Consider the following 24,322-nt stretch of genomic DNA (forward strand, 5'->3'; position numbering starts at 1 on the left):
TTCAGGCACCGCCTGGGGGGTCTTGGAATGTCTTCCCCAGGGATAAGAGAGAACTACTGTATTTCCATTTAATGGATTAAGAAACTGAGTGTCGGATTAAACTTGTCCCAGGCCCTAGGATTAATAAATAAAGGTACATAAATTTGATCTTATATCTATCTGATTCCAAAGCCTTAAATTCTTTCCACAGTATTGAGAAATAAAGAGGTCTCCTTTTCCAGGACAGATTAACCACCTAGCAGCACTTCCTTGAATCTTGAATACTTGGTGCTGTTCCATTGCGAGGAAAACACTATGGGTGTGGGAGTTAGAAGGCGATGAGGAGGAAGCCCAGTTCCTTATCACCCAATCGTGGGGCTGGGGAGTCTGTACCCAGGTCAGACTATGCAAAAATCAAGAAGAGGAAAAGGCACTCTAATGGGAGAGCTGGGGCAACATGGTCTAGTTCATTTCATAATGTCACTTAAGGCTGCAAGAGGAAGGGGTGCTGCAGCCACACTCTGGATTCACACTCCGCTTCTGCCAGCCCTGCAGCGAGTTACTTAATCTCTCTACACCTCTTTCTCACCTGCAAAAATATGTTAATAATATTGCTCTCATGAAAGAGCTGTGTGAATACTAAATGAGTTACTGTATGTGAAACACCGAACGGTTGCTTAGCACACAGCAAATTCAATTAGAGTTACTATCATCATTATCATCATCATCATTACTGTCATGTCATTGACATTAAATATGTGAATCAGAATATTCTCACTTAATACTCATCTTTTACAGCAGTGGAGGGCCTGGGGAAGGTAAGAAAAACGGCAGATTTGAATCACCTAGGGAGCTTATAAAATAACAATAACTGGGCCCAAAATGGATCAAATGAATCTATCTAATCAATCTGGGGGTGGAGTGGAGGTGGGGTGCGGGGTGGAGTCTGAGCATCTGTTTGTTTAAAAAGTCCTTCTAGATTCCAATGTGCAGCCAAGGTAGAGAATTTCTAATCTATATTATCTATTTTTATGGTTTCCCCCTAATCTATTTTATTGGGATTGAAATTAAATTGGTCAGTTTACAAACATATAATTCATCAAAGTACCTGACTGAATTTTGATGTAATTTCAGGGGCTTGCACAAATGCATTTTATTTCACATGTAGTCAGTGACCATGGACATTAGCTGCAAGTTTTTACAATACAAAGAAAAATGAGTTCTGTGTTCCAAAAATTAATAGAAGAAATCCGATATTAAACTTAACAATTGCTTCATGACATTTACCACACCCTGTTTCATTTGTGGTACGGATGTGGTGGTGGTGAGTGTGTGTGTGTGTGTGTGTGTATGTGTCCCAGTATTACCTATTTTTGGAATCAGAGAGGATGTGTAAAGTATCAGCTGTGTGATAAAACCCACAGAGTCAGAGTGGCACTGAGCAGGACCCTTTGTGGAGAGTCAGAGACTAGACATGGTGTAATCCATTTGACTAACTCAAAGTAACAATGGGATAACACTCTCACTAACATCAAAGTGGACACCTATCCAGAGCACCTCGAATTACCTGGCATTTGTGTGGCCGTTCAGACTCCCTTATCTGAATTTAAGGCAGATCATTCATAAATTGATTGAGTCAAGTCTCTTTTCCTGGATGAGAGAACCCGGAAGCCCAGTGTGAGAGTTGGCAAAATGGAGAAAGATCTGTGACGTTTATGGTGGTGATTTTCAACCCTGGCAGCATTTTAGAAACACTAGTGGGATTTAAAATAAAATACTGACGCCTGAGCCTCTTACCTAGAGATTCTGATATAACAGATCTTAAGTGTGGCATCAATTTGGGTGCTTCTATTGTGCAATTAGGGTTGAGAATGACTAATGTGTTGGAAAGAACATAAACTTTACAGCCAGATAATCATAGGCTTGAAATTTTACTGTTCTGTTCACTTGATGTGGGGTATTGAGGAATTTAATTAAACTACATAAACCTCAATGTCCTCATCTGTAAAAAAAAAAAAAAAAAAATAACATAGTATACTTTGCAAGAAGTACATACTTTGTTATGAAGACCGGGGCAATGCATGTAAGGCCCTTAGCTGGTGCCTGGTATGTGGTAAATACTCAGTGTTTACAAAACACCATAGCTTGCTTTTCAGCATTTCTCTCTCCTCTGTAGGAGTCCTTAACTCCTCCTCTGGAGCCTAGTCAAAGCCTTCTTCTTGGTGTCCCCACATGGCACTGCCTTCCATAGAGATACCCAATGTTTCTAACCTTCCTTAACATCGCCCCCACGGTAACTGTATCTAGTACGGGGATTCCCACCCACTGGGATCCCCTGCAGGACTTTAAAAACTGCTGATGTCAGATTCCTACCACCAGAATTTTCTGATTTATAATTCTAGTTGCTAGTATAATCTCTCCACCCAGGCAGCAATGCAAACCTGTGTAAATTCTTCACAATTGTTTTTTTTAACATTTGGAATGAAATCGTAGTAATCGGGGATAAGCAAAGATACATAGTAAGCATTTGGTAAGTCACTTATGCATTTATTCCTTCAGCAAGCATTTACAGAGCTCTTAATTTGTGCTAGGGGTTGGGTATAAAAAGGTAATTCAGACTGTCCCTGCTTTCAAGGAGTTCACAGTATAGTAAAACTGACAGAAATTAAATGCAATTCATTCCCTGATTCATTCATTGACTTTTTGTTGAGTGCCTGCAATACAGCTGGTGACATTTTACGTGCTAGAGATACAGATGTGAACAAAAATGCCCATGCTCAGGGACTGAGATTCTAATGGGGGGTATTAGAGAAGGGCAGTCTGGGAATTTACTTCAGGGAAGCAAACTTCCCCTTGAGGATGGGTTTATGGGAAGGCTTCCTGAGGAGAAGATGGGAGAACCGATTCTTGAAGAACTTGGAGTCAGTCAGGCAGCTAAGGGAACATACGTATGATGGTTAATTTTACGTGTCAACTTGACTGGGCCATAGTTCCCAAATATTTGGTCAGACATTATACTGGATGTTTCTATGAGGATGTTTTTTGTGGATGAGATTTACATTTAAACTGGTGGACTCTGAGCAAAGTCATTTGTCCTCCATAATGTGGTGGGCATCACCTAATCAGTTGAAGCCCATAACAGAACAAAGACTGACCTCCTCCAAGTAAGAAGGAATTTTGTCAGCTGAAGGCCTCCGGCTTGAACTGCAACATCAGCTACTCCTGGATCTCCAGCCTGTCAGTCCATCCTGCAGATTTTGCACTCACCCTCCAGAACCATGTGAGTCAATTCCTTAAAATAAATCTCTCTCTCTCTCTCTCTCTCTATATATACACATCCTATTGGTTCTGTTTCTCTGCAGAACCCTGACTAATACAGTACGCATTGGAGTCAGATGACTTTTTTCCTGCTGTTCTCAAGATTGAAGTCCCACCCCTGACTTCACACTGTTTCATCAAGAAACAGATGCTATCTAACATGATTTCTTTCACCTCCCTTTCTATTTACCTTATCTTTATTGGTTCATTCCTCCTATTCTGTTTCAAAGGAAAAGTACTCCATTTCCTTGCTAAGACTAACCTTTCCTTGTGCTCCAGATCCTTCTCAAGCATTCCTTTTGGAGTTTAGTCCAATAATTATCTCCTCTTTCCCAGCTGCAGCTTCTCCTTCTCTGTTGTCCCTTGAGTTGGGCTCAAGCCTTCCCATGCTCATGCATTTCTAAACACATGAATGTGTGTGTGTACATTCATGAACGTGATCTAATCTCCCAGTGGGCCTGCCAGGCCACTTTACAAGAAGGTGGGCACATTGCACGCAGCTTTTCATTGCTGGAATCAAGGTTAAGGGTCCAAGTTTTGTGCTGGAGAGGACATGGACTCAGGATAGTAAATGAGAGGCTTGACTGACAGTTATGAATGTCCTTGAGTAGTGAATTATCACTTAATCAATGATAATTGTTTTGGAGATAAATTTTAAAAAGGAATAATAATAAATGGAATCCTTTATGATTGTGCATGGAGGAGTTTAAGGTCAGAGAAAGAAGTAGGGAAAGTAAAAGGACAAAAGAGAAGAAGGAAAGGAACCTGGAGACAAAGTCAAGATAAGTGGCAAGTGGGAGATGGGGGGAGGAGATAAGGCCTGAACAGAAGCATCAAAAGACCACTTCACCTAAGACCCCAAATGTCCTTTTCTTTATAAAATAACGTGATTGACAACCAAATTCCAGTGGAAATCTTTGTCTCTCAAATTTGTAATGACAGACTACCTTGAGAAATCATAGCACTGTACACACACACACACACACACACACGTGCACACACACAAACCACAGCATAGAGTGTGGTTTGAGGCTACACTATGCTGAATTTTTGGCAGTATAAAGTGTTTGACTTATGATAAACTATGAAATCCCATATTTCATTTTTCTTGGCCTTATTTTTGTAAAATTACCCGTCATCTAGTGTGAACAACAAAGACTCCGATTCATGCTGAATGTGCCTTATTTTCCAATCTATTGCTCATGAAGACTATTCCTATTTCTATAGAAATAGTTATTTTTTTCCCTAATATTTCAAAGAGCATTCTCTCAGAAAGCAATATTCATGTAAAGAAAACTGCATAATTGTAACATGCAGGAAAATAACATATAATTGTATCTTTGAAAAAAATAAATCTTCAGAATAAAGAACTTGATAGTGACATTATAAGTAGGGCAAGGATAAAAGCTTTACAGAGAACAGAATTCTCTCTTGGGTGAAAGGCTTATTAAATTGTAATTAGATATATGTATGTAGTTTGTGAATATAACTGCTAAAAGAGTAGAAAATCTACTGCTGGATTTTTCTAAGCTCTGATGAAGCCTTAGAATCATGTCTTAATTGAATTTCATACCAAAAGAGCAGGCAGAATAATAAAAGATCTGTAACATTGTGTGATTCAACCTGTTAGCATAAAGCCCAGGTTTGTAGGTTTTAATATATATCAGTTATTGCAGAATGGCTTAATAAACAGCATAATCAGACTTTGCATATGTTCCAACTTAATTTCTTATTGACCTATATGCTTACTAATTCTGACTTATAAAGTCTAACATGAAATCCTTACAAAACAAAATTTTAAATAATTCCCTTAAGGATCATATCCAAATTCTTACATTTCCATCTAAAAAATATGGGACAGAGTTCATTTTAAATAAGATCTTTTATTTTGCATAACTTTAAAGCTCAGCTTGTTAAAGTAAGTAATGGCAAGCCCATTTTTAGTTTTTGAAATGAACATACTCATCATAATCTCAGTTCACAAAGCAGAGAAAAGGATTCAAAACCTGCCAATGATTGTTAACATTTAAAGTAATATCCAAAATGTCTGAACTTACTCTCCTTAATTTGTTTTTTTAAATTAGTTGACACAAATGAACTAGAACATCGTTGCTGTTGCTTCTACTTCAAGAATGTTGTGGGGGAAGGCTAAGTTACAAAAAGAAACCACAACGTTCAACCATTGCTTCACATGGAACTGAAAAGGCCAAATTGATGGTACATTGACCGCACACCACGGAAGAGTTTGCTCAGGGTCCTTCCAACGGATGAGATTACAGCCCTGAGGGTATTTCAGTTATTAACTTCAAAAAACCCTCAATTCACTTAACAGCAGATATCATAAAGAAAAAGGCTGGTGATAGCATCAAAGTATAATGTGGTTTTAAATCTCTAGCGTATAAAAATGAAGCATCCTTTTATTCTTAGTATATTTCACACCACCACTCATCAGGAAGGTCTTTGAGTCCATCCTATGTATGCGTGACTGATGTTTTACAGTAGATCCAGTGGGATGCCCGAAGAACATTCTTTTACATGAAGATCAGAGTCAGAATAGCAGTTTGGAGGCCGCAATCTCCCACTGTGAATGTGATAAGACGGCCTGCAATGAGCTGAGAGGTTATGAGTGGAAGACTCCAGCACAGTGGCTCTAACGATCTGTAACAACTTGCACAGTCTGTCCCCAGGATCAAAGGAGAGAGGTCGTGAGCACGTGTCTCCTCACATAGAAAATTTTCAAAACCCTTTCTCTGGAACATGCACATTGAGGGTCAGGGAGGGAAACCTATGTAATGATTTAGTTTATTATCCATTAGGAAATTTTTTAAAAATGTTTGTTAAACTTTCTATCATTTTTCATCTACTGAACCTGGCTTCTTAACTTCTGAAATTGCTTATATCAAAGTTCCCAAATCCAGGATTTATGCTACTTAATCAGCTTAAACTAAACTGATACCTCTTTTTTTCTTCTTAAAGATTCTTTGCTCTCTTGTCTCCTGTGGCACCTGTCTTGCCTGGTTTCTCTCTTGTTTTTCCGGAAATCCTTCTCAGTCTCTTCCTCAACCAGTTTCTCAAAAATGGACGGTGTCTTGGTCCTTGCTTTACTCCCTTCTGTTCTCACACATCTTCCTTTGATAATCTTATCCATTCTTTTGTCTAACCCAGGTCTTTCTCCTGATCTTGCTAAAAGTAGAAAAGACTTGAGCATGTCACACTATCCATGCCTAAAAGAGAACTCACAATGCTTCTCTCCTCTCCCCTCAAACCTGCTCTGGAATGCAAGTGTCACCTCCTCTGGATAGCTGTGGTGGGTCAAATGATGGTCCCCAAAAGATATGCCCACCCAGAACCTGGGAATGTAATGTTATTTGAAGAAGGGTCTTTGTGGATGTAATTAAGTTAAAGATCTTGAGATGAGATCATCCTGGACTAGGATGGGCCCTAAACCCAATAACACATTCCCTTTTAAGAGACAAAAGAGGAGAAGATGGAGAGACACATAGAGAAGGCCATAGGAAGATAGATGCAGATTGGAGTTATGTGGCCACAAGCCAAGGAAGGCCTGGAGCCCTCAGAAGCTGGAAGAGGCAAAGAAGGACCCACCCCGAGAGCCTTCAGAGGAAGTATTGCCCTGCTGGGCTTTGATTTTGGACTTCTAGCGTCCAGAACTAGGAGAGAATAAATTTCCGTTGTTTTAACCCATTAGGTTTGGGATCATTTGTTACAGCAGCCCCAGGAAACCAATACAGTACCCTTACTCAATTTCTCCCAGATCAAGCACCCAATTCTGTATTTAAGCTGATTCGTAAATGTCTATTGTCTCTCTTCCCCATTAGATTACTATTCCTTGAAAGTAGAACTCTGAATTTCTTCTCTATCCCTAACACCTAATACTTGGCACACAGTAGATACGCAGAAAGAATCAAACAAAGTGGTTCTGTTTGTTTGTTTGCGTTAATGGTTATACAGAAATAGTATAAATCTATGTATATTAAAGATAGATCTTCTTCTTAAAGTAGTCTTGCTTAACACATACCTTCAAATTCAGCATACCAAGTCTTAAGCTATTTCTTTACGCAAAAATATTTATCACCTATGCTGATTTTTAAAAGTAAACTCAGCCTCCTCAGCATGGAATTCAAACTGCACTACGACTATTGCATTAAAATGTGGAATCGATCTTATTCTGCTGACGGAATTATTGTGTCTTAAAAAGGCCCTTGACATCTTTATGCTGGCTCAAAAATATAATTGAGAAATACGAGAAAACAATGTTGACAAGTTGACTAAGAATGTGAAAAGTTTTAGGGGAAGCTAGAAACATTAACAGGTTCAGAAATGAGAGCTGTGGAAATGAAAAATGGAAGAAAGCACAGGAAAAATCATGCTCATAAACATTTTGTGCTTTTTTAAAGTACTAAATTGAACAAATCTTAAAAAAAGATCTTTTAAGTCATGGAAAGTATTTTGTCAAAGGTGTCTTATTAAATGTTTCTTTCAACTTGCGTGACTTTGTAAAATACCCATTTGCATATTAATATAGATGCTTTGCTAAGTCATTTGGGGAAAAAAAATAACACAGCTTTTCATATAAGGTCCGGTGAATGCAAATCCATTTTCTTAAGGCAGGCTCCCTAAATATACCATTCATAATTACATGTGTTTTGTTTTTAAGACACAAAGAGCTTTGCTTGGTAAATCTCCATTCTTTATATTGAATCTACAGCTGGCAGCCACCACACGCACACGCACTCACACACTACTCTAATTAACCCTGTTTGTGGAGGGTCAGTGCATTTATGACACAACTAAAACAGCAACAGAAGGAGACACAGCTACACTTAACAGTATTAGTTATTTGCATATAAAATGGTCCAATTAAAAGGCTTGGTATGTATTTGAACAAATGAGTATAAAGCAGCTTAACAAGCATAATCCACCTCAAACTAAAATTTTATTGAAAGACAGATGGATGGGAGATAATAGGCATAATTTCCAACTAAAAATACGCAAATGCTCTATTTCTCCACAATAAAAAGCGTTTTACATTTAACACTTTTCGAGGAGAGTTTTTTTCTTTCTCCAATAATAAGTAAGAATGTGACTCTCACAGCTAAAGCTAGACTTTTCAAAGATCCTTTAAAATGGTGCGGTGGATGGAACTAAGGGAGTGGGGGAGGAATGGCAGGGCGGCCTTCTCTACAGAGCATATTTGCATGAGAAGGTCTTTATGGACCAAAGGTCAGTCAAAGAATACTCTGAGATATAAACCCTAAGAAGTTCCCTATATTAGTTTCCCGGGACTGCCCTAACAATTGAGCAAAAACTGGTTTACTTAAAACAACAGACATTTATTCTGTCGTAGCTCAAGGGACCTAAAGTCCAAAGTCAAGGTGTCAGCAAGGTCGGCTCCTTCTGGAGGCTCTGAGGGAGAAACTGTCCGTGGCTGTTTCCTGGAAAGGTCTTTGCCGGCAACCCTTGGTGTTCCTTGGCTCGTGGCAGCGTGACTACAATTTCTGCCTCCTTCACATGGCCTTCTTTTTGGATACCAGGCTCACCCTAATCCAGTATGACCTCATCTTAACTATTACATCTGCAAAGACGCTATTTCCAAATAAGGTCACATTCTGAGGCTCCAGATGGACGCGAATTGTGGGGGAGTCTATTCAATTCAGGACAACCCCTCAGTCTTTGAAGTTATTAAACCTCATATGGTAATTCGTGAGGTAAATGCCCCACAGCTACAATTGTTTGGGATAGATATTGTTACTTTGCAATGTGTCCAAATGCACAGTGCCTCATTACATCAATTTTTCCTGCATTTAACCAATAATTTGGGGACGATCTTCAAGGATAGCGTAGAATTTTCTGTGCATTCTCTAATGGGTGATTGTCATGGTAACTATTCCCTAAGTCAGTGGTCCTAGAACCTTAGTGTGCTTCACAATCACCTGGAGGCTTGTTAAAGTACGGATTTGTTGGGCCCCACCCTCAGAATTAGACATTTGTATCTCTAACAAGCCCCTGGTGATCCTAAGGCCCATGCTCAGGGACCACACTTTAAGAATCACTGCCCTAAATGGTAACCAGGTAAGAGTCCCTATTACTGGCAGGAAGGAAGCCTTTGCCCTCATTATCCAGCAACCTCTTTCTACAGCTGTTGTTAAGAAAGGGAAGTAGAATGCAATAGTGAAGAAAGAAAAGAAGGAAGATGCCACTTCCGGGGGTGTAATATATCTATTATTAACTTCTGATTGATGCAGAAGTCTAAGAATAGAATGAAGTGGAATGGTTATACAAACCTTTGGCTAGTCTGGGCTTCCTGAGGAACTATAATTCATATTTGAAAAGAAGGGAAAGATTTTTTTCAAATTTTCTAAATGTAGCTTAGCATTTCTAAATTTTGGTGGATTTAAGGCTTCAGTGGAGAGTACTATAATAAATATGGTGGAACTATGGACATGGTTTACTTTCTTTTACTCAGTTAGAGGTGTTTAGGTTGTATGTGTGTGTGTATACTTTTAAAAGAAGCTTTTAGCAAAATTGACTGTTGTCGTGATAGTTTTTATTTTAAGAAATAGTTGTTGAATAAATGACTGTCCTGCAGCAGTGGGGTAATAATTAATGGCTGTACAGCAAATACCATAAATAGAGCCACATAGTTTTACCATAGGCTCTAGTACATGGAAAAAACAGAAGTGATATTAATATCTTAAATACAAATAACAATAATCTGGAGAATAGAAAGAAAAAACATACAACCCTTTAAGTCCGCCATAATTAAATAGTCATTGCAGTATAGCACTTTCTATTTTCCTCTGCACAAGTATAGGTAGGGAAAAGTAGTTGCAAAAATGAAACTTATTCCTAAATCAATAAAAATCACAATATGCAAAAAAATTGCCAATATAAGAAGGATTTTAAGTCAGAATATTGCTATAAGCATCCATTTCTTTTTCCTCTAACATCATAAGCACGTGCAGCAGAATTTTAATATTTTTTCTATCAGTTTTGAGGTCAATAAGAATGGATTCTTTCCTATACAGTTAAATCATTGATTTGTGAAGAAATCACAGCATTTTTAACAGCATTTTAAGAAAGCCATTACTCTGGTAGACACAACTATAATGCTAGGAAGGCAGTAAATATCAAATATATAATTTAGAAGAGAAAACAAGTTCCTTTGGCAGTACTTTAAAATTCTAAAGAGTATAATCTTCTCTACAGTCTGTGTTTTAAAATACATGCCAATATATCCCCAGAGGGCAGTGGTTTCGGTACTGAGTACTTGAGTAAAGTTCTTAAGGATCCCAATGATAGTATTTCAAATTTCATTTCAATTTATTTTTAAGGATTATAAAAACAGAGTATTTTTAGGAAAACCCATTTCATCTTTGACAGTGATGCCAAAATCTTTTATCGTCATAGTCATGTTTGCTGTAATATGTCTTTACGAAATTGTTGCTACATCTTGAAGAAAGGAAGAAAAATATATTGCATTTTTTTCTCTTTTCTGGTAAAACCACTCTCTTCATTATCAAATGACATATCTTATAACTATCAAATTTATTGTGCAGATTATAATTAGAATTCAATTCAAATAGATCAAACATGAAAATACAGAGCTTAATATGTTAAACCAAATAACTTTAAATTGTTTTTGTTCGCATCAATAGTTAAAGGAAAAAAAATACCATCAAGAAGTTTTATTCAAATTTTAAATTGCTGTAGATTCTCAATGACTATCATGAAAAAGTAGGTTTATATAGTATACATATAAATATATAGTATATATTGTATTGTATATTCAGAATATACAGTGGAATCAAGACATGTCAATGAACATCAAAATAATTGAGTAAAATATAAATGTGGGCTTATTTCACGTAATTACAATAACACTATAGTGCATTTGCTTTAAAAGGAATTCTATGTAGTAAATGTCTTCATGATCTTGGAATTTACTATAACTTTTTCATTATTATATTTAGTTAAATAATACTATGTTTCGAGATTGTATTTGCTCAATTCCACAAATATTTAGAATGCCTAGCCATGTTTCTGGCATTGTGTTATATATTGTGGATATAAGAAAAATTAAGATATAATCCCAGCTCTCAAGGAATTTTTTGTCTCCTAAAGAAGACATGTCTAAACAAAAATCATCATAGTGTGGGGCCGGTCCCGTGGCCGAGTGGTTAAGTTCACTCATTCTGCTTCGGCAGCCCGGGGTTCGCAGGTTCAGATCCCGGGCATGGACCTACACACCACTTGTCAAGCCACATTGTGGTGTCCTACATACAAAATAGTGGAAGACTGGCACAGATGTTAGCTCAGCGACAATATTCCTCCAGCAAAAAGAGGAGGATTGGCAACAGATATTAGCTCAGAGCTAGTCTTCCTCACGAAAAACAACAAAACAAACAAAAATCATCACAGTGTGCTAAATTCTGTAATACAGGTGCACCGAGTGCTAAAGTACAAAGCAGTACCTAAACAAGAAGGGATGGTTAGCAAAGGTTTACAGGAAGAGGTAAGTTAAAATCTCTGTCCAGAAAGATAAATAGGGTTAGTCAGGCAAAGTGGGATTGGGTGGGCAGGGAAGGCATTCCAAATAAAGGGAATCACTGATGTGAAGGGTTATCAGCGAAACAAAGACAGGGTGAAATGACAGAATTTTTAGTGGTTTATTAAGGTGAGGATAGTCTAGTACATGATTATAATAACTATAAATGGGAAACAATATTTTCAAGCACTGTATAATTCATGTTTTTCTGTACATATTTTGTGGTTCAGTGCACGGAATGAGAGGAGATGCAACATTAATCCCAGGTTATTAGGGAAGAGATGGATGGCAAAGGAGAAAAAGGAAGTAGTTCAGCTCTGAGAATAAGCATGTTTACTAAAGACCTCTAGAAAGTGGCTCTCCTTACTTCTGATTTGAGGAGGAAGCACAGTAAGGAAACGTGAGGATGAAATCTTTATTTTCTGTTTCAATTGGACATAGCGTCAGACGTAGAGGTCTTTCTTATATGAGTCTGGATGGATGAATGAAATTGATGAGTACACCAGAGAGGGAACTGGCCACTTCTTTCCTTTTGTGTCTCCTGTCCAGGACCCCAGCTTATTCTCTTTGTAGTATTAGACACTACATTTAGTTCTTATCTCATATCTACGAAACGCAAATATAGTGTAAACTGCGTATATATACACTAAATGCCGTTTTCAAGTTCAATTAAACAAATAAAAGACTGTATGCATCCGATTTCCATTCAGTATTTCTGTACTACTTTAATTTTCTATTGTTTTTTTCACTTATCCAAAGAGCCTGATTCAGTTGCTTACACAGGTTACACTGCAATATAGGAAAGCAATTAAACAACTGTGAGTTTGGAATTTTAAATAACTTTGAAACAATTAGTTCATTTCCTTTTAGAACTATTTCTAATTACTTTTTTAATAATTTGCCCTAATTATCTTTACTTTCTCTTCATCCTCTCTGCCTTTGTGGAGTCAACCAGGGAAATCAGGCTTTATAGGTGTCATGTATGGAGTATTCTTACTAGAACTTAAAGCTATCAAATAATGTTTTGAATTAAATCTCACCATACAGCTTACACTGTTGCCATGTTCCAATGGGTAGTACTCTTAGCCAGCAGTAAGGGTGGCCATGTGTAACAAGCACATGTAGTTTGTCACGGTCAAAGTCTGTCAATGAGCTCCATCAATGGTCTTACTCCGGCTACCCCTCTAACTTAGTCTCTTAGCACTGCTCCTCCTTCCCTAAGCTCCAGCCACACCAATCTCCTGCAGTCCCTCAGTAAAGAAGGGCACATATATTTGAGTTTCAGAACATTTGCCCTTACTGTTCCCTCTTCTTCCCCGAGATGTCTGCATGGTTTGATCTCCAATTTCATTTAGGTCTCTGCTCAAATGTCTCCTTATTACAAACAGACCTTTCCTGACCAGTCTACATAAAATACTTCTCTCTCCTATTCCCTACATGCTCCAGCCACTTTCTCTTCCGCTCCCCTGTTTTACTTTTTACACTCATCACATGACATATGATACACTTCTTTCATATTTATTTATTGTTTTTCTGCCTCTATTAGAATGTCAGCTCCATAAGAGCTGGGACTTTGTTTTGTTCAAGGCTGTCGCCTCAACACCTAGAATAGCGCTTGATATATAACAGGTACTTGGTAAATATTAGTTAAATGAATCAATCAATCACATATAAACAAACTAAAATTAGCAACTGTGCCTATGATGACATACTGATCTATAACTTACAGACTTTTTTTGTGTTTGTTTATAAAACGGTTGATTCTAATATGCTAACATCGTCTACCTCAGGTGTTTGCTAAATGCATTTTCAAAAGATCAATGGTCATGTTGGAAATTTGTTCATATAGACTAACTATGAAAAGTAATGACCGAAAACTCTGATTTATATTCATTCTTGAAGAAAATTTAAACATAAGGTCAGTAAGAGGATAATAATAGGTAGGATAGCTAGGGAAGAACATTATGAAGGAGGGAGTATTTAAAGTGAAAGCTGAGTGGAAGCCAAGCAGAGTAGCATTGATGACAAATGGTTGAGACAAAGAGAACAACATGGCATAAGATTCTGAGGGAGAAAAGAGTCTTTGGACTTTCGAGGAAATAAAAGGCCAACTGAATGGAATGAGAGCCAACTGCTACAAGGTAACTGTTGAAGAGACAGGCCAAGATGACATTATTCTGGGCCTTGTACGTCACTAACATATGTTTGCATTGCATACGAAGAGCAAAGAGAAGCCATTGAAAGGTTTAAACTTGGGACAGTGATGCAATGTGATTTACGTTTTTAAATGGTATTTGGGACTTTCAGGTCCAGATTAGATGTAATAAGTATACTTTTACCTATTATTCCTAAGTTCATCTTAAAACTGTAGACATCATATATGAAACCAACATAAGGAGATTTTGAATGCTGGAGAGAAGACAGAGAGGCTAGGGACCTTGGGACCTGAGGAACAACACAGCAGTGAGTTCCTTGGGTTTTTGTTGCCTCAAACATCCAAGATTGGACATTGGAGAAGCCAAACTGGCAATGGCTACAAGCATAGACAAAAAAAAAAAGCTCCAATAAAAAGTAAAACAAGGAGGTATTTTGGCTGCTGTGTGAAGGGTGTATTAGTTGAGTAGTGAGATTGGTGAATAAGATAGTACAACAGTTTAGGTAGGAGATGTTGGTGACTTGGATTTGAGTGATGGTTATGGATATGGCTATGCAGAGGTGAACAATTGTAGGATATAGTTTGGAGGGAGTACCACTTGGCTTGCTGTTGGCCTATATATATGGGCAGGATGGAGGGGCCAGCAAGAGGAGAGCTCTCATATGAATGACTCACAAACTAAGAGTTTGAGTGAGAAATAATCAATCTCTGTGAAATAAATGGGAGAGCTAAAACAAAACTCTTTTGTTCTGAGGGTTGACAGGATAGATCCATCAAGAGAGCATGAATGGAGTCCAGTCTAGTCATAACGATGATAAAAATAAGAACAGCCCAGGCTCAACAGATGGCCTTATATTTCACAGCAAAGGAAATAAAAGATCCATTGCAGTGTGGAGTAAAAGAAATTTGAGTTAATATGGGGCTCAATTGAACAATATAGTACACGAGCAAAGTTAGCAAAGAAAGCTGTACAATTAACTGATGACCCATAGCAATAAGTGTGGTGACCACGAGAAGAGAGGATAAAACACAGGACAGTAGGAAAATGGAAATGTTTTCTTTTAAAGGGTTGCACATACTTTTGATTGAAGATGATACAGGAAGAGTTAGATTGGCTTCTACTGCACCTTGAAAGTAGTGACAGAAAGCTAAAGATCCCTGAAAGACAGGGCCATGAACCTAAAGGGTTGACATCACTTGATATTTTAACGGATTTTACGTAAACACAACTAGAATGAAACTAGCTATTTTTCTTATTCTTTTAACAAAGCCATTAGTTTGGATTATATATGAAAGCATATATAGACTCAAAATGGCAATCCTTAGACTTAAAGGGCATCTAAGAATTTAACTAGATAATTTTGGAAAATATGTTTAAAAATGTGTTCATCTACCTGCTCTCCACCCTGATGTGACATAAATACCAAATTGATATTCGGACTCTTTTCTGATAATCTAGCACCTGTTGTTACCTGCTTTGGGTGAGCAAGAAAGATCTAGTTAAGCATTATATTTAGGTCTCCAAGCCATAAAACAAGCAAACAACCAACCACTCCCATATACCTTAAATGGCCACAGCAGCACTCTCTGCTCTTTAGTCCCTTGGAAAACAGTACACAAGAAATGCTAACTGCAGAATTTCTGAAAGAACTCCACCCTCACCCTGCCTATATTTTTTTAAATTTATTTAATTAATTTTTTTTTGAGGAAGATTAGCCCTGAGCTAACATCTCCCAATCCTCCTCTTTTTGCTGAGGAAGACTGGCCCTGAGCTCACATCCATGCCCATCTTCCTCTACTTTTTTATATGTGGGATGACTACCATAGATAGCATGGCTTGTCAAGCAGTGCCATGTCCACACCCAGGATCTGAACCAGCGAACCCGGGGCTGCTGAAGTGGAACGTGAGCACTTAACCACTGTGCCACCGGGCTGGCCCCTCACTCTGACTATGCATACCTTCATACTTCTTAGTTTATAGCAATGAGGGCAGCAGGTTCCTTTTTTGGGATTTTAGACAATTAGCTTAAATTAACTAAGGGGGCATGATAGGATAACAGAAAAAGTGTCACCGACTAATTGCCCCAAGGAACTCAAGGGTGGGTTCAGAAGCATTTAACTGTTTAAGAGATGCAATCACCAACCACCCAGAACCAGATCAAGCCCCACCACAAGAGCATTGCCTATGACCTTTGCCTCATTTTTAATGCTAAAATCTCCACTTTGGGAGGAACTTAGGCCTTATGACCATAATCTGTGCATGTGGAAACATGTTTCCTAACTGAGACTGCGCAAGCGAAAACTCACCTCTCCCTTTTGAATATTCATTCCCCATCTGAAATAAAAGGCCCCTGCTTTCCTGTGTTCAGGGACACCATGACTTTGGAAATGATACCACGTGGCCTCCTATTTGCTGCAAATATACCCTACTTTGGGTGACAACTCCTTTTGGAGTCTGAGTTAACTTGCCACAAGGCGAATCCACTTTGGTTTCAGGAACACAAGGATAAAGTATACTATTAGGAGCTTTCTGGAGTTGTTTACCCATCTTCCTGGAGAACACTTTGAGATTTGAAGGCAGAGAGGGTGACGTAAACCCTCTTTAATAATATATCCAAAGTGCAAAAGGTAACATTTGAAATCACATCATAGTTACTCTAAGTCATTTTTTAAATGGCCAAAGTTCATCAAGACAAATTAATTCATTCAATTTTGGATTTTGATTCATTTGCCCAATATACCAATCACCAGATCAATTTCAAAGGTATCCTTTCGGAGACCCCTTTCAAGAACTAACTTTGAAGGTTACTATAGTCATTATCATTAGTAATAAGAGCCAGTAGTTGCTACAGACGATAAAGGATCTTATCTGATCTGGCTTTAGAGTAACATTCAAAGAAGCAAGTAGAGAAAAATCAGTAAAAGCTAATGAAATAAATTGTAATGAAAACATAGGAAAAGAAACAGAATGGCAGGTTTATGCATGGAGCAATTCATAAATCATTAACAATTGACAAGTATTTGTTGGACAATAGTCTAAAGGTACCTAATGTTAATAAATGTGTAAGTCACTCAAACTAAGAAGTAAGGTACATTGTGACAGGTTCTAGGACAGAGTGGGTGCTGCATACTGGAGCGCCTGAAGAAGGGGCACCTCACTCATTTGGGGGTCAGGGTAAGTTTTCCAAAGGAAAGGGGACGGTGTTGGGTCTGAATTATAAGTAGGATGTAACTACGGGACCGAGCAGTGTAAACAGCACTGGTAAATGAGGCACCTGTAAGACTAGGGGAAAGGGAGGTCGGAAAGGGCAAGGGTTAGGAAGGGGATCAGATCCCAAAGCCAGACTAAAGCCTCTTTAATGCTCGCCTCTAAACCAAGAGATCCTTCTATGGTTGGATTTAGGGAAGATCCTGATATAAGATTTATATTCTAGAAAGATCCCTCTGGCTCTAGTGTGGACAGATCACAGAGGATCAGAAGGTCAGTTAGAGACCAGCGCTTGTAAGACAGAAGTGACCGGGCTCTGGTGACCACACTGGTAGTGGGAGCAGAGAGAGGAATAGTCTGAAGCAATCATCAGGAGGCAAGTTTCCAGGGAGAGGCTCGAGATTACACTTGTTCTTGGCTTGCAAGGGATTTGTTAGAAGGTAGAACTTCTTACTAAGGTGGGGATAAGGGGAAGAAACACCACAGTGGGGTAAGATTGCTGAAGAATCATCATTCTAGAGACTTGATAGAAATCATGGATTCAAATAGGAACATCTAAATGGGGCAGAACACTTTCAAACTTGCTTCCTCTTTCTCCTCCAAGGCAAAATGGTTTTGATTGATCACGCATTAGAAAGAACAAAGGGACAATTACAATACCATTATGCAGTTCCTCTCTACTAATGACATTAGAATGTGGCTGTTAAGATCTGAAGGTAGTTTTGCTCAGGGGTCACTTTAAGCCCTAGAAGAACCAGGAGGTAGAGCCAGATATTAGTGGGTTTGACTCTCGGATGCTTAGGAGATCAACCCAGACCTAGTAGGGATCTTGGCGTCAGGAAGGGGTGTGCAAAGATACAAACAAATGATGAATATTTCTTTAAAATCTTGGAAATCAAAGCACATGGTTTGATTTCTTTTTTAATCCCTTGATACTTTCTTTTTAATACTTTGTTTTTAAATGCTGAAATAAATGCTTCAATTATAAAATGCTCTGCATAATGTTAATTATCATCAAGTCTTCTTCACATTAGCTTGTTTCTACTGAAAAGAAAAAAAAAAAGAACAGAAAAGAATCCAGCCGGAGAGAGACAGAGGCTCCCTCGTTGGGCTGCCTGGTGCCCCTTTCCCCTCAGGGTCTGGTTCCCTGTCTAGGGAATCCTCTAACCTTTGTGAATGAACCAAGTGCACGGACCCAGGCAGACTGTAGGTAGAGACCACATAGTCCTGTCTGTTCAGGCAGGGTAAGCCATGCATTTCTCAATTAAACGTCCAATCGCTAAATTCAGAGCAGAGAATCATAACCCAAGGATAAACCCCACAAGCCTCAAGAAAACAGGAGGTAAAAGGCTGCCACAACTTCCAAAAATATTCACTCTTCAATCATTAAAATTCAGCTATATTTACATGATACTCTTTCAATCTTTCATTAAATCTTGTTCAGTTTCATTTCTTTTGGATTTAACTCAAAATCATCCAAGAAAGGTTCTGGCTGGGCTAACATTTAGTTTGGTTGCTGCGATTACAGTTTGGCTGGTATATGTAGACACATATTGTATCTAGAGTACATTAAAGTTCATATTCTTAAAGCCAAGGCATCATACCCAATAGCCTTCTTCTAAATTATTCCAACATTTGTCATCTGAACTCAGCCTCACGTCTTTTTAGAAATGATTTTCAAATGTTGAGTTTGTCCTCCTATATCTATAAATAAAGAACACACAATTTATATGAACAGGAATGTTCTGTTTTCTGATGAAGAAAAAGTGAAAACAACTCATTTAAGGGAAACAGTAAGGTGCATTTCTAAAAACCCAATGTCATTTGAAAAATAATCATGGATGTCTTTCAAATACTCGTCCGCATCAAGCGGCCTGTAATTTTCATTGAGTCGGGCCTTATGCATCCAGGTCAGAGCACAGAGTCATTCTCGCCTTGTAACACTTCTCCCAGGACATCTCGCAGTGACACATACAATAGAGTAATTCCTTGGCTGGCTGCAGCTCAGAGCAAAATCCATAGCAAGATCAATGTTTGCTGTTTATAACTCTCTTTTTGATGGAGGCAGAGGGAAAGGAAAGGCAAGAAGATGACAAGTTGACTGAGGCTCCCTGGTATCAAGAGTTAGAAATTTATTAATTTAAAAATTGTCATTATAAGAAAAAAATAAGTCCTCTACACTTTTGAAATATATATATGTTTTCTTTTGCTGGTGAGTGACAGAGCCTGATGATCAAATTTACAAAAGGCAGAAAACAATTTCTCTCAAAATATTATTATAAAAATCTCTAATCTTTGTGAAAACTGTCCACACTTGTAGTAAATCACCAACATATAGTAATTTATGTTATAATTATTCCCTCTATATCATTTTAGACAACATCATAATAACCAATATTTACTCATGAAAATTAGAATGAAATAAGGGCAGCTACTTACTGTGTAGCTTCCCCTCCCCCACGGTCCTTCACTAAATAACACACATTTTACCCACAAAAAGTCACCTTAGCTTTCTTTAAAGGTTTAGTGCTGACTTGATGTTTGCAAGATCAGGTCGGATGCGTCAATTATGTCTTGGGTTTTGAGTTTCTTGGAGAATGGGCCCTATGTGACTAATTTATCACTGGCATATTTATTAGCATGGAGTTAGTCAAGCAGGAAGTCATGCATGGTCCTAGCTCCTTTTGATAATCTGAATTAATCTCTGGGACTCTTCTCACATATTAAGGAGGCATGATTAATTCATAGTTAGACAACAATCAAAGTTAACTGGTAATAAACTGGTTTGCTGAAATCTTAAGCTGGGCAGGGGTGGCCCTTGTCTAGTAGGATGTGAGATGGGTAAATAAGGACTTGCTCACAATCTCTCAGAATGTAAAAAGTGGTGGATATTCCCTGATTTACTCAAACAGGGTGTTCTAGGACACTGCTTACAGCATCACTGACCAAAGCAGAACGCTGAATAGGATGAACCGTGAGCAGTTTAGAGGGCAGATAGTTAAAGTACTGTACTGGACTCAGTTTATAGGACGGATCTCCATGTAAATTAAATATAGGACAAATCTCCAGGAAAATTAGCTCGTATCACTGATCAACGGTTGCAGAGCGACTCCAAGTCTTCACTTAGTGTGAACTGAAATTAATGCCTTTCGTTAGACAGAGACCAGAAGGAAGGAGCATGAAAACATGAGAAGAAATATATTCTACTGCTGGGGACAGGGGAGATCCGTGTTTTTCTTATTGTGGACCAGTAAAATCATTTTGAAAGCATTTGGGCATTTCTTATGCTCTTGTGACCAATTTACAGGAAAGCTGCATTTTAAAGACTTCCTACAGTATGTAGTGCAGAGCTGAGCATCTGTAGATTCTTAATTAACGATCTCTGAATAAACACCCTGCACACTGTGCTCTGAGAAAGCTCTGCACCCTTGGGACCTTAGGTCTTGCTGGAAAAGTGCTGACACAGAAGAAACTGACCTCATGAACTACTAACCTTATTCCACAACCTGCCATGAGAAACCAATAATTTTTTTTTCTCTTTCTTACTATACAAAAGAAGAAAGAGATACTGAATTGAACAAACTGCACTAAACTCTACCTATTGCCATTTAAAAAATATGTTTAAAAATTTACATTATTACATGTAATTCAGGAAACCCTAGAGTTGGGCAGAAGATTGAGTCCATCAGGGGGTGGGAACTGTGTACCTGTGTACCTGACATTTTGTTGCACACATCGCTTACACAAGGAGGGTGGAATAAAGGCACACCCTGAGCCATTTCAATGCTTTACATGCTACTATGAAACTAAACTGTTAGGTCTATTTTTTTAAGTTAAATATTCTATATTTAAAAATCAACCAATGCATTTTTCTGTTGTTAACTAACGTAGTACCTGGTGGAATTTATCACGCATTAGGAAATATGTAACAAGACTATAACAGACATTTTTAAAAGCTTAACAATTTACTATGGAGTGACTATCCTAGCAGGAACATAACCTTGGGTTCACAGCATATCCTTGTCCCCCTTTGGAACATTGCACAGTGATTCTTCCCTTCTACCCCAAAGGGACTCAAGATTAACTGGGACTTCCAGACCCAAGGCCCATTGGGGAGCCAGACGGCAGGGCTTCTCATGTCACTACCATCACCTCCACTGCCAATCAGATCCTCTGTTTGACTGGCTGCCCTGACTGGTACTTTCCTATGTCCCCTTCCCATCAACCCTCAACAAGTTCTACCCCAAATTTGGTATCCTGCCAAGGAGCTATCCATCCGCTTCCTGTGACAGGATTCTACACCTGTGCCTCTCGCACTCACTTAGTAGGGAATCCCGCTGGACAAGGATGGCTACCCTTGAACTATACCTGCCACCTGCCAGAATCACATTATACCACACCACATTTTCCTGAGGTTGTGCCTGCAAGTCTGGATAACCCAGTCAGTACCAAGTGCTTCTGACACTATCCTAAAGGCTCTTTTAGGCATTGGTCATGTATTGCCAACCAGTTTTACACATTGCAAGTCTCCAGACTTCCTCTTAAACACTGAGGACCTAGCACTCTTTCTGCCTGGTGGAGTGAGAGTAATTACGGTCACCAGTCACACACTACAAGACACTTTCGCATGAATACAGAGGTAGATACCTAAAACTTTACCCAACAAGGTTCTAAAAGTGCTATGTAAAATGGCTGTTCGTTTTCCAAATAAAACACCAATGTTGATGTGATTATAAATGTATATACCTTCTAATTTAAAATTCTGATATATCAACTAAGCTTTTGAACTCGCCTTAAAAGGTTCACAATTATACGGAAAACTTCACTGAGACTGCATTCCTTAACTTTCCTCTCCAGTTCTGTTTTAAGATCAAAAGAAGTTCCCACTATGATTTTGTTTAGTTAGTTGAATACTGAAAGAACAGACCTTCTCCATATTACTCAATTATATCAATAGGCTTCCAGTGTAGCAACAATTTCTACTGTCATACAAAAAACTATTCTATTTAACCATAGACTTAGGGCAGGAAATATACGATAACATTGTAGTATGCTATGTTTTGTGTTTTAAAATTAAGATAAACTGGAGTTTTAGCATGATTTATATGAAAAAAACCCAGTCTTGCTCCATCCCCGTTATTCCTTGTGCTTATAAATGATGCCACTGATGATGGTTTCCCTGCGGTCAGTGGCTAGAAAATACTAACCTCTACAATCTCTCTAAGAAAGCACTCTCATTTCTCCTTTAAATAGTTAATATTTTCCTGTACTCACAAAATTAACTGGCTTTTTACAAAGTGAAAAAGCCATTGCGTTCACACTTGTCACTCTTTGCAGCCACCTCTTGAAGTTAACAGCTGGCCCTGAAATTTTGCACAAAAAAACCTCTTTGCCATCACATCCTTCCATCGTGCTTGTTGTAGCTCAGGCTAATTTTTCCTCATCTTTCTGGTTTCCCAGATGTCTGTTGGCTCTGCCACGGGGTTGAAGAGCACTTTGAGTGAATCAAGTATTACTTTCCAAGTGTTTCTTTGTGTGTGAATGTGTGTGTGTGTGCGTGCACAGTATTTGTGCTATGTTTTCATTTTGTGGGATATTCTGTTGTCCTCTGTGGCCCATTCCTTCCAAGTCCAGCACACCAGTACTTTGAGTGCATTAATAAACATTCATTCAGGGTCTGTGATGTTCCACACCTGGCGCCAGTGGCTTTCATATCCCCTATTTTACTGTGGTGAGCAGGTAGCTACAGCACTGGTCAAGAGGTAGTGTTCTGGTTCTCCTTTCGGATGATTCTGCCATGCCGTTTAACTTCCAAAGAATTAATTACAGGTGCAGGTGTAATTACTTTACAAAGTAGACAGAGTACTTGTGTCAGGACAGCTTTCTCAGCCAAGAACAAATGTGAGGTGCTGACAATGCTCTCTGGACTTTCAGCTGCCTTTAGAACTTCACGCTATTTTACACATCTTTGGTCTACTGTCTGCTAAATACAACTTCCTCAGAGATTCCTTTATTATCGTCATAATTTTGGGGGCAATTATGTATTGTCCACATGACAGTTTATGGCTCTGTAATTCTTGTGTTCTTCCTGGGCCATATATGGGACTGTGATTGGCAAGAAGACATATTTTTAAAAACTTAGAATTTGGACTCAGCCTGGGTTGGAATCCTGGCTCCATCCCTTGGTTATACGGCTTTGGGCATACTTGACCATTCTGCATTTCATTTTTATTATCTGTAACATGGGGTAATGATAAAGTGGTGTCACGTGGTCTAAGTGAAATAATGCATGAAAACTATTTACAACATAAGCAGTCAATAATGTGGTCAATGTAATCACTAACACAGATGATTATCTTTGTTATGTCAAACATAAGTGGTCAATAGACCATGCTTGACTCTAGGAGACAGACCACAATATCATAATCAAATTGATATTTTATGAAACTTCATGGAAAAGATAGTCATAAGGAGGGGAAGGGTTTGCTAAGGTAAAAAAAAAAAATCATTGCAACCTGGCCTCATTCTGAATATCACTACATGGGAAAACAGAGTGGATTAAATTAATCTGAATTTCCCAAGGCCTGATGGAGCCTCTGTAAGCTCCTCAAGGACAGAAATAGAACTTTTTTCATCTGTATATGTGTGCATATATATAAAATCTAAACGGAAACCACCCATAAATATCTATATAGTCAACAAAGGCATATTGGATTTTAAATTTTAGGTTTTTATAGGTCAATTGAAAATGAAATTTATAATCAGTAGTTTTACATAATTGTGGCATATATTATAGGTAGAAAGACGGATCTACTACAGTGTTTAGTAGGACCCAATAAATCTATCCACAAATCACTTTAATAACCCATAGCACCTAACGCAATTCTTTGCATAGATAGATAATTATAGAAATGTTTAAAATAATGTGAGTAATGCTGACAGGAAGAAAAGAATTTGGAGTATTTTTTTCTCTCTGGCACTGATGAATGAATCTCTGGCAATGCAGAGGCAACTGAACTGCCATCTGTGGCATGCCATGGTGCTTTTCTATCAACCCTGTCCTGGTCAGCTCCTCCACGGCTGGGTGGGACGCTGA

General features: G+C 38.4%; 1 protein-coding gene and 1 long non-coding RNA gene across 12 annotated transcripts in view; one reads left to right on the forward strand and one right to left on the reverse strand.

Annotated features, from left to right (window-relative positions):
• The window catches only part of DTNA (dystrobrevin alpha), a 357,744-nt gene that overhangs the window by 273,953 nt on the left and 59,469 nt on the right, over positions 1-24,322 (reverse strand). The window lies entirely within an intron of this gene.
• LOC123287310 (uncharacterized) overlaps positions 1-24,322 on the forward strand; it is a 47,519-nt gene that overhangs the window by 15,899 nt on the left and 7,298 nt on the right. The gene's annotated exons all lie outside the window — the stretch shown is intronic.

The sequence above is a fragment of the Equus asinus genome, chromosome 7, assembly GCF_041296235.1.
Source record: "Equus asinus isolate D_3611 breed Donkey chromosome 7, EquAss-T2T_v2, whole genome shotgun sequence".
NCBI lineage: Eukaryota > Metazoa > Chordata > Mammalia > Perissodactyla > Equidae > Equus > Equus asinus.